General features: G+C 44.1%; 1 protein-coding gene across 3 annotated transcripts in view; it reads right to left on the bottom strand.

Moving 5' to 3' along the window:
* LRIG2 (leucine rich repeats and immunoglobulin like domains 2) overlaps window positions 1–11,019 on the bottom strand; it is a 95,637-nt gene that overhangs the window by 24,427 nt on the left and 60,191 nt on the right. The gene's annotated exons all lie outside the window — the stretch shown is intronic.

Raw genomic sequence — 11,019 nt, forward strand, 5'->3', positions numbered from 1 at the left:
CAGCCAATCATTCAAGGCCTTTCGGATTCAAAACCAAGCCACATTTTTGCTTTTATAGCTAATTGCATTTCTCTTCCATAACCCACCTCTGGCCAAGAATCATCTTGGGCTACCATTGACTATCTTGACTGTTTTTGACAGAAAGTTCCCCAAACTTGAATATTGTGGAACTCCATTTCTCCACTACTGCCTGTTTTTTGTGGCAAAATACTGATAACAGCTCATGGATACCAAGTGATTCATGGAACTCAGTTTGGGAAATACTCCCTATGTGCTTCCACCTGCTTATCAACAGCCTGACTCTGGGGTCTGCCCAGGTCTTGAACTCCAACTCAGGATAACTGCTAAGGTTGTCATGCCATCTGACATGACAGGTTTCTCTCCATCTGGCTGTTTTTGAATACCATCAAGGTTCTACAAAGATATGAAGAATCCAGACCATTATTCTGTCCCCATCCTTATTCCTCCTTTGCCTTTCTTCTTGAGCTGGTACTACATTTCCCCCCAGTGTTGAATTTCTCAAGGTCTGTGTTGATTTACTTACATGAGCATAGGTGACCATTCCACCATTTTTGTTTTTCCAACTTTCAAATAAACAGCCTCCTCTTCTAATGAGCGATTTTAGCAGGTACATATCTACCTCTCTTGGGGTTATTCCCCTTTCCCACATCTACAATGGACACTGTTGACTGATCATAGCACTTGCTCCCCAGCCCCAGATGTGATGATGTAGATTCAGAATCCTTCTCAATACTCTTCCCCAGACAGGTATTATCCATCAACCAAAGTTGGCATGCCAGTTGAGACAGTCCTACTTACCATCAATGACCTAGTTGATTAAATGGCTAATGTGTTAACTAGAAAAGCTCTGGTAAGTTTCAGTTTCAACTCTCTTATGGAAACTTAAACTAGAGTAGTCTCTAGTTACACTCTATCTACTCTAGTCTTTGAGGCTGGAGGATCTGGGCTGTGGGGGAGGCTCTATGAGAAGTCTCATTTGGCATAAGAATTGTAACAAACTGCCAAGGTCAGAAGGGCTTCAACTAAGAACTGTCTTGGGGCATTGTCTACTGTTCCCTCTCCTCCTGCCAAGACCCACAGAAGTGTCCCGGTGAACTGGCTGGTGAGAGTGATTAAAAGTAGCACCTGAGAGGCTACAAAGCAAATAAAAAACTACCTCTAGAAAGATGAATCTCTGGGGCAGAGAACAATTGGAGATGCCTTTGATGTCCCTAAGCAGCAGCAAGGTTTTCAATTTGGCCTGAACCAATGGAAAAATCATCATTGGAAACACTGATATCTTTGGTTAGATAGCAGGCTGCTCCAGTTTCTTCTCTCCTCCACCCCCTCCTTCTCCTCCAAGCTGATCACATTTCCTTGGTGATTTTCATGCTTAGTCAGTAGGTCTTAGGGGACAAGTGTCAATTCCATAGGGACATATGGACCTTGTCCATATAAACTACTGTGTACTAATGTTATCCTCTGTATGGATTCTTCCTTCCTGTCCTCCTGCCAAAAGTGCTGATTAAACAACTACTATGTGCTATCTGGTAAGCACCACTATGGAAAGCATTTGAACTGCAAACAGGAGTCACCAGGGGAGGCTCTGTAGAGACAAAGATAATAGCACTGCGCAGATCAGCAGAAAAATGCATTTCAAGTTACGTTCTCCCTTCTTTAGATCTCAAAAGAGCTATAACTGAGTGGGAGCAAATTGAGAGCCTGGCAGCTAGAACGCAGGAATTCCAGGGATTCTACAAAATCATGAACAGGTAAATACAAAACAGTCTCAAATCCAGAATACAACTGAGAGAGGTCAACAGAATACTTTTAGCCTTTGATTATTATCTGGGATTGTTAAATTGTTTTATACATATTAACTCTCTAAATCCCCATAATAATGCTCTGAATTAAATATCTCATTTAGAGATATTAGAGCACAAGAGGTTAAATGCCTTGCCCAAGGTCAGCAACTAGGAAGAAAGTGTTGGAGTCGGGACTTGAACTTATGTAGCTCTCATTGTAGAGTCCTAAACTACCTGAAATATGTATATTTAAACAACAAAGAAAGTGTTAATTCATGGACTGGAGTGGGATGGGGTGGATAATAACTGGATGGAATTTTTGACCCAAAGATATTCTGTCAGTCAGAGATAGAAGTTTTGGGGACTTTCCTGGTTTCCCAGTAAAGATTTCATCTTGCAATGCAGGGGATACCGGTTTGATCCCTGGTCTGGGAACTAAGATTCCACATACCATGGAGCACACACATTGGCCACAACTAGAGAGTCCATGTGCCGCAACAAAAGATCTCTCATGACAGAACAAAGACCCCATGTGCCACAACCAAGACCCGACACAGCCAAAAAGTTTTTTGTTTGTTTGTTTTCTTTTTGTTGTTTGTTTGTTTTGGCTGTGCTGTGCAACTTACAGAATCTCAGTTCCCCAACCAAGGATTGAATCTCAGCCCTCCAAAGTAAGAGAGTGGAGTTCTAACCCTTGAACTGCCAGGGAATTCCTGATAGAGGGGTTTTGATAGATGGGAAGCTCAGAGCACCTAGCATGCCCTCATGCTTCTAAGGAAGGACACACAAAGGCCAGTCGCTCCCCTAGACTCACTCAGATATGCTGGGTGTGCCCTTGACAGATGGTCGACTGGGGCTCCAGGGCCTGAGCCAGATTATAGTGTTCACGTTCTTTAACGCCAGACATGGAGGCAGATCTGCATGGGTCCCTGTAAAAGCAACCTATATTTTTGACTAGAAAAACATGTGATGTAATTAGTAGTGCAGCAATGTTGCTGGTCCTAGAAGCCTGAAACCCTACCCTCTACACTAGACTCTACTACCTACTGTCCCTTGATTTGGTTTCTTCATCTGTAAATATTTATTCATTCAGTAAGCAATTTTGAGTGCCTCTCTGTGCCAAGTACCACATGCTAAACTCTGAAATCACCAAGTTGGACTCGGTAGTTGGCCCCCAAAGATCTATTTACTGGCAGAGACAGACAGGGAAAGGGGTGTATTATGATGCCCTGTGTCCTCTCCAGAGACCTAGGGAAGGCCCCACTCTGGAGGGCAGCACCCTCCTCCCTGGGAGTCAGTGAGCAGCAAATGAGATCACACCGCGGAAAGTGCTTGGTAAACAACAGAGGGTGAGGATGAGGTGTGCTGGGAGGAGGGGAGGGCTTATAACCCAGGAACTGTCTGCAGTGTCTGGAGACCTTGGGCAGGCAGCTGACCAAGCTAAGTGCTCACTCTGGGGCTGGGCACCTGGCTGAGGCCTCCTGGATGTGAGGGGACCGAACCTGAAGCCCCTGAGTCACTGTCCCAGCAGGCTGAGCCCAAACCTTGCAACCTGGCCAAGCTTCTCTGGGCTCTGCCAGGCAGGAACCTAAACCTGTGTGATGTTGCCTGGGACTAGGTGCTTTTGCGGCACTGCGCCACCCACGACCTCTTCTGGGTGGCTGGAACGTGGCAAAGGCCAGGTCACCCCTCTATTGTGCAGCCCATGAAGCCCGAGTCCCACGAATCCCCTTATATAATGAATATCCCCAAGAAAAGCAGGCCCTAGGTGACGCCAGCTACTACCATTCTCTGTGCTAAAGCGCCACCTAGAGGTCAGCTCTAGCTCAAACGGTTGTGTGGGTTCCTCTCACCATTTGCCTCCGCCTGGAAAACGTGGAAAAGAGATGTTCAAAGGACTAAAAGGCAAGCAAACAGCAGGTGACAGGTAAGAGGACCCCATCATTCCTCCACCAGGCCCCCTGTCACTTGCTGATGAGATAGTCAAGGGCTGATATGTCTCAGCTTCTCACTGGACAGGGTTTCCTCTATGACTAGGGACCAGTGTGAGAATGTCACTGTATCTCACATACTCTAGATCTGAAGAGCAAGCATGCCAAGAAAACCCTCCAGTTTGCCCTGCAGCCTAGACCCCAGTCCATCTGCTCCTCCTCTCCTACCCCAAAGTTTAGACTCTGTCTAGCTTGGGAAAACATTTTTCGGCGGATAAGCCCTCCTCCTAGCGAGAGCTTGCTGATGCTGCTTACATTTCTGGGATTGGCTACCCTATGCTGAGCATGAACACACATTTATTGTGGGCCATTTATTCAGAAGTAGCTGGATGAATCTACAGAGGCATCAAAAATAAGCCAATACTTCAAAATCAACACAGAGTTATTTTTTCCTGAAGAAAATCCAAGCCAGATGGTAGTAGAGTATCAAGAAAAGTAAGCCAAAGCTCCCAAACTGAGCAAGGATCCCTTTTTTAAACCCTCTTTAGGATTTTCTCTTCAATCTTTTGCCAGACCTGCAATTTAGTTTCCTACTACTAAGCTTTTTTAATTCAAGTATAATTGGAAAACAAGATACATAAAATATTCAAGCTCCCATTATCCATCAAAGTGTCCCAGTTCATGCTGCTTGGAGATAGCACTATGTGTACTATCCATGGAATGCTCACAGAGACAACACATCTTTGCCTGCAAGCAGCTTCCGGTCGCTCTTCATACCAAGGACAATTCAAACACAGGGAAACCCTGAGGAGCCTTAGGAAAACTAGAATGATGTTTTGAATATATTTTTAAAAAGCTATAGCTGTTTATCATGGATAAAGTGCAGCCCACTGACTGGCCGAAAGGGCTAGAGAAAATGAAGTTGCCATTTCCCTTCGCCTATACTCTCAAGTAAGGTGGATGAACTAAATTCCCAGGTGGTACAGTGGTAAAAAATCTGCCTACCAATGCAGGAGATGCAAGAGACTTGGGTTCAATCCTCTGGGTCAGGAAGATCCCCTGGAGGAGGAAATGGCAACCCACTCCAGCATTCTTGCCTGGACAATTCCATGGAGAGAGGAGCCTGGTGGGTTACAGTCATGGGGTCGCAAAGAGTTGGACATGACTGAGCAACTGAACACACACACATGCTAAATCTAGTAAATCCAGTTTTCTTCTCCTGGTCGCAACAATTCACTCGGTGATCACAGCAATCTTGACGTGAGATTCTGAGATAGTATTATTATTGCTGTCTTTCAGAGAAAGAAACAGAGGCTAAAAGAAACTGCATAATTTTCCTATAAGTGAAGTAGCCAAGATTCGAACTCAAGTGTTCTGCTTCCAGTTTTCCCAAGGTCAACATCTCTCTTGGCATGAATTCAATGTATTAAGTACTGAAAAGAATGTTCTGAAAAACAATTCAGTCTGCCACAGATTATTGCAAGAATTCTTACAGTCATTAGTACTACACAGTAAGTGGAATTTGTAGACCAAGGATGACCCTCATTCAGGGTCACTGGAGGTCAGTTCATACAACACACTTTCTGGGAGGATCAATATTTCTCCAACAAAAAGATTTCTTTAGACTTTGGTTCCAATTCCATTCCTTTCATTTAAGCTAGACAGGTTCTTTACCCTCTATAAAATCCCATGCAAGTGTTGTAATTATTATACTCTGATAAAGTGAGTTCCCTCCTGGGGTTGGGAGACTGGGTGAGGCCACCTGGATGCAAGGGGACAAAGCCTGAGGCCCTTGGCTAGCTATCTCAGCAGGCCAAGTCCAAACCGTGCAGCCCTAGCCAAGAATGAAGAACCACTAAACAATAACTAGAAGAAACAAAGACACAATAGGGACAGTGGTGAGGATGGGTCTCTGTGCCCAGAAAAAACAGTATTTCAGAACTGGAATGGGGCCTCTGAGAGCATCTGATGACTTTCCAAATGCTCTCTTGGCAGATGATATCAAGATCCAGCAGTTAAGCTACTTTCCAAGATCACATGGTCAGCGAGTGGCACAGCTGATCAGAATGTCAGTCCAGTTGATTTCTAGCTAAAGGTACTTTTTCGTTTAACCATAGATTCAGATTGTATCTTGTTTCTAAATAAAATCCAACTAGGAACCCAAATCTCTGGGGCTACCCTTGAAATGACTCTTGAAGGAAACTTGACATTCCTTATCTTGAGCTGTTTGAGATGGGATAGGATGGGGATGGGATGGGAAGGGGAGAGCAGGGACAGGAGGGAAGGGGAGGGGCGGGGAGTGTTCTTGGGTGCCCATAACAATAGCTAATAGCTGAAGTTTTTCCCACAGTTTGCTGGGAACTGTGCTTAGTACTTTAAATGCATTACCTCCTCACAACAACAGGATATGGTAGGCATGATTCTTTCCACTTTACAGAAAAGGACAACAAGGCACAAGACTTGAGATTTCACAATGTGTAAGAGGTGAAGGCAGGAAGGGAACAGCTCTGTTCTACATCAAAGACGGTGCTTCAAATCACCGACCTAAAAACTGTATGGTTAATGCAGGGCCCAGGGAAACTCAAAATTTTGTTGGTCATAAGAAATCCTCACATACCAGTCAGTTGTCCCTGCAGAAAAGCACAGCTCTACTGAGCTTGAAAGAGGGTATTTCCACCATGGATGGCAGATGGGGTACTTAGGAGTTTAGTTTTTTTGCTTCTTCTGCCCAAAGTCTCTTACCGGGGCATGAGAGAAGAGTAGGATGAGCAATATGGAAGGGAACGTTCAGGACTGGAGGTTTAGTGGAGACAGAAAGGAAACAGGTTTTCTTTCTAAGCTAATGTGTGTGTGCTAAGTCACTTCAGTTGTGTCCAATTCTTTGTGACCCTATGGACTGTAGCCCTCCAGGCTCTTCTGTTCATGGGACTCTCCAGGCAGGAATACTGGAGTGACTCTTCATGCCCTCCTCCAAGGGATCTTCCCAAGCCAAAGGTATTCTAAAAGCCCACTCTGCCTTCAAGAGCTACAAAAGAAATTCTGTGCCATTCTTTTTATTATTTTTTTTCCAACCCCTCCCCCTGCCCCCCTCCCCACCTATGCCATTCTTAAATTCTGTCACTACCCTCAGTAACCATTTGACTAACAAATCCTGCATCTGCTAGAATTTGAATTATACACAAGGAAAGACTTCTGGGGAAAATGAACCGGTCATCTCTGTAAACTGGAATTTCTCTTTACAGACTCCCTTTCCTGGAGTAAGGAAAGTAATATACCCAGCCAGTTCTTAAGGGCTTCTCTAAGGCTGAAAGGAAGAAACACTGAGACTTTCAACAGGGGAAGACAAGGAGGTAGTTTTCAAACTTCTTCCCTCCTCGGGTATTAAAGTCTTTCCACCTCAAAGGACCTTCCAAAAATGGTACATATTCACAGGTAAGACAGGTGACTAAGGTGTCAGAGAAGACTGGAGGCTTGTGAAGAAGTGGGGCCCGGGAGGCAAAACTCCAGCCGACAGGATGCATTGCTTTTCCCCCAAACCTGCAATTCATTGTGATTTATTCTGTGCTTCTCCAGAAGTCAGAAGTCCTCAACATTACACACTTGAGTCTTAACCTGAAGTTCCTTTTCAGTAAGAGCTCATCTGTGTGGTCCCCATGCCACCACCTCCAGATTACTCATATAAAGAACAGGGCCCTGGGAAGCAGCGGTAATTCACTGTTTGATGATAATTGTATTTCTTCTCTGCACTAACTGTTCCTAGCATGGAACATATACTCATGCACTTGTCTCTGGAGCTTGCCCAGAAGAATAATTCAAGCTAGCCTCTAGCACTGTGACCTTAACCACATGTCTATTGTTTTTGAGAGAGAGGAATTCACACAGCCTTTGACGGCACATTTTAAAAAGACAAAAAATTAAACTACTTGATCTGGCATATGACTCAAAAGCAGCCGGTCATTCCACATATGGGATTCCACTTACTAATTTAAAAACCTGGCCTCTCCTTTGGAAAGAAGAATAAAACAGAAGCTTAAATGCACTTACTTCTAAATGCTTCAAATACCTTGCTTTTGGATCCAGATGCACTCAACAATCATTCATGCCGTAAGCACGTGTCACTTTTTTGTGTTCTGGCAAAGCATCGTTCAGTACTGCAGTCACTGTTGCTGTAACCGCGGTGAGGCTGGCAATGTGCGATACTTCAGAACTCCAAGCAAGCCAGCCAGTGTTCGCCGGTTTCGTGTCCAGTCTCTCTGCAGTGCATTTCAGCAGATACAGCATCAACTGCTGTCAGAGAAGCAGCAGCAGTTCAGCAGAAGCCCATGGGCTTCGGATCATCTGACGACACAGTTCACTTAGCCTGAGTTGTAAGAAAATTCTACCAACCTGGCTGGGTTACTGAAAGGCTGAATTAGTTTGCTGGGGCTACTACAACCAAAGGCTGAAATGACAGAAGTTTATTTTTTCACAATTTTGCAGTCTGGAAGTCCAAGGTCAGTATGTCAGTGGGTCTGGTTTCTTCTGAGGCCTCTCGGGGGCCTGCAGATGACTGCTTTCTCACTGCATCCTTCTTGCATGTGGTCTTTCTTCTGTGCACTTGCAAGTCTGGTGCCCAGATTTCTTCTTGTTAGAAAGACACCAATTATATTGGATTATGGCCTACGCTAAAGACTTCACTTTAATATAATTACCTTTAAAGACCTTACATGGTCACATGCTGGGGTACTGGAGATTAGGGCTTCAACATGTGAATTTGGGGGCAGGGAGGTGGGGCACAGAATTCAGCCCATAACAAAGACTAAATGACAAAGTAAGACCTTGATAAAAAGTTCATTTTTTCCTTTCTAGGCATGGAGTGAGAACCTGTGCTTTGAAATCATGAAGTGTAATTTTAACTCCTGCTTCTATCGCATGTTAATTATGTGAATTTGTCTAAGTTACTTGTTTCAACATCTGTAAAAACCTTCTGCAGGGCTTCCCTGGTGGTCCAGTGGTTATGAATCTGCCTTGCAATGCAAGGGACATCAGTTCAATCCCGGTCCAGAAAGATCCCTCCTGCCGTGGGGCAGCTGAGCCCCATATGCCGTAACTAATGAGTCTGCACTCTGGAGCCTGTGCTCTGGAGCCCGTGAAGCACAGCTACTGAAGCCTGCGTGCCTAGAGCCCATGCTCCACCAGAGAAGCCACCACAGTGAGAAGCCTGCACACCACGACTGGAGAGTAGCCCCCACTCACCCCAACTAAAAAAAGCAGCAACAAACACCCAGCACAGCCAAAAGTGAATTTAAAAAAAAAAACCACCTCCTCAAACCACTGTTGTGAAGATGAAGTGCTGAGTATGTGAAGTGCTTAACAGTACCTGAAAGGGGTAGGCAGAATGTGTTTGCTAAAATTGCATTATTTGTTCCTAGCAGTAACTGATTAATGCTACCAGACCACCTTACCTTGCCTCCTGAGAAACCTGTATGCAGGTCAAGAAGCAACAGTTAGAACCTTACATGGAACAACTGACTGGTTCAAAATTGGGAAAGGAGTAAGACAAGGCTGTATATTGTCACCCTGTTTATTTAACTTACATGCAGAGTACATCATATGAAGTGTCACATGGATGAATCACAAGCTGGATTCAAGACTGCCAAGAAAAAAAGGAACCTCAGATATGCAGATGATACCACTCTAATGACAGAAAGCAAAGATGAACTAAAGAGCCTCTTGATGAGGATGAAAGAGAAGAGGGAAAATGCTGGCTTAAAACTCAACATTCAAATAACTAAGATCATAGCATCCTGTCTCATCACTTCATGGCAAATAGAAGAGGAAAAAATGGAAGCAGTGGATGGTGATTGCAGTCATGAAATTAAAAGCACTTTTGCTCCTTGGAAGGAAAGCTATGACAAACCTAGACAGCATATTAAAAAGCAGAGATATCACTTTGCTGACAAAGGTCCATATAGTCAAAGCTATGGTTTTTCCAGTAGTCATGTACAGATGTGAGAGTTGGACCATAAAGAAGGCTGAGTGCTGAAGAATTGATGCTTTTGAATTGTGGTGCTGGAGAAGACTCTTGAGAGTCCCTTGGACAGCAAGCAAGGAGATCAAACCAGTCAATCCTAAAGGAAATCAACCCTGAATATTCATTGGAAGGACTGATGCTGAAGCTCCAATACTTTGGCCACCTGATGCAAAGAGCTGACTCATTGGAAAAGACCCTGATGCTGGGAAAGACTGAAGGCAAAAGGAGAAGAGGGTGGCAGAGGATGAGATGGTTAGATAGCATCACTGACTCAATGACATGAGTCTGAGTAAAATCCAGGGGATTGTGAAGGACCAAGAAAGCCTGGTGAGCTGCAGTCCATGGGGTCACGAGGAGTCAGACAGGAGTTAAGAGACTGAACAACAACGGTACTTCTTACTTGTCTCTTTTTGTCAGGAGCTTTGGGAACTGCCTTTGATGTTGCCCTATGACCTAAATAAACAAAGTGACCAAACTTGGCCTTAGAAATTTCAAGATTTCTTGATTGGCTGAAAAAAGCAGCAGAGGTGGCAGATGGAACATTCCCTATAGAGCCTTGATTACACAAGGCTTAGTGTATTTTACAAACATGTAGGTCCTAGCAACTGCCCTGCAACACAGACAGCTTCAGCACTGGGTTACAAGCTTCTAAATAGCTGAGGGCAAACAAATACCTTTCATAACTCAGCAGGACTATTACTTGGGCCCTAGTACATCACACTTCAAGACAAAAAAAATAATAAAATCATGGCATTTTTCTTCATTCCACCTAATAAGAAAATGACAGTGTGTTTCCCTATCAGGAATAAAGTAAAAATCAGCTTCCACTGTACATTTCCAGTCCAGTCGTTGACCATATTGAAAGTGATCAATGCCCAGAAGGCTTTTATTCCAATGTTTGTCTGTAAGCACTCTTTAGAACTGGAAAATATCACAGTGGGAAAAATTCTGAACATTGAGTCAGAAGTTCTGAATTCAAATCCTGACTCTACTGCCTAAAAGCTTTTTCACACTGTTTGATGATCTCAATGAGCCATTTGTGGCAACTACAGAAAAGTAGATTAAAATCCTCTGCCCAATCCACATCTTAGGAGTACTGTGTGAGACAAACAAAATGTTTGTGGAACATGCCTCAAAGAATAAACCGCGGCAGAGGTGACGATGGGATCAGTATTATGAGCTTGGCCTTCAAAGAGTTGACAAACTCAAAGGAAATAGCCCCTAAAACCATACAGCAAGGAGGCTGACCAGAATACTGACATTCTTCAAA

This window comes from Odocoileus virginianus, unplaced genomic scaffold (genome assembly GCF_023699985.2).
Source record: "Odocoileus virginianus isolate 20LAN1187 ecotype Illinois unplaced genomic scaffold, Ovbor_1.2 Unplaced_Contig_8, whole genome shotgun sequence".
NCBI classification, from domain to species: domain Eukaryota; kingdom Metazoa; phylum Chordata; class Mammalia; order Artiodactyla; family Cervidae; genus Odocoileus; species Odocoileus virginianus.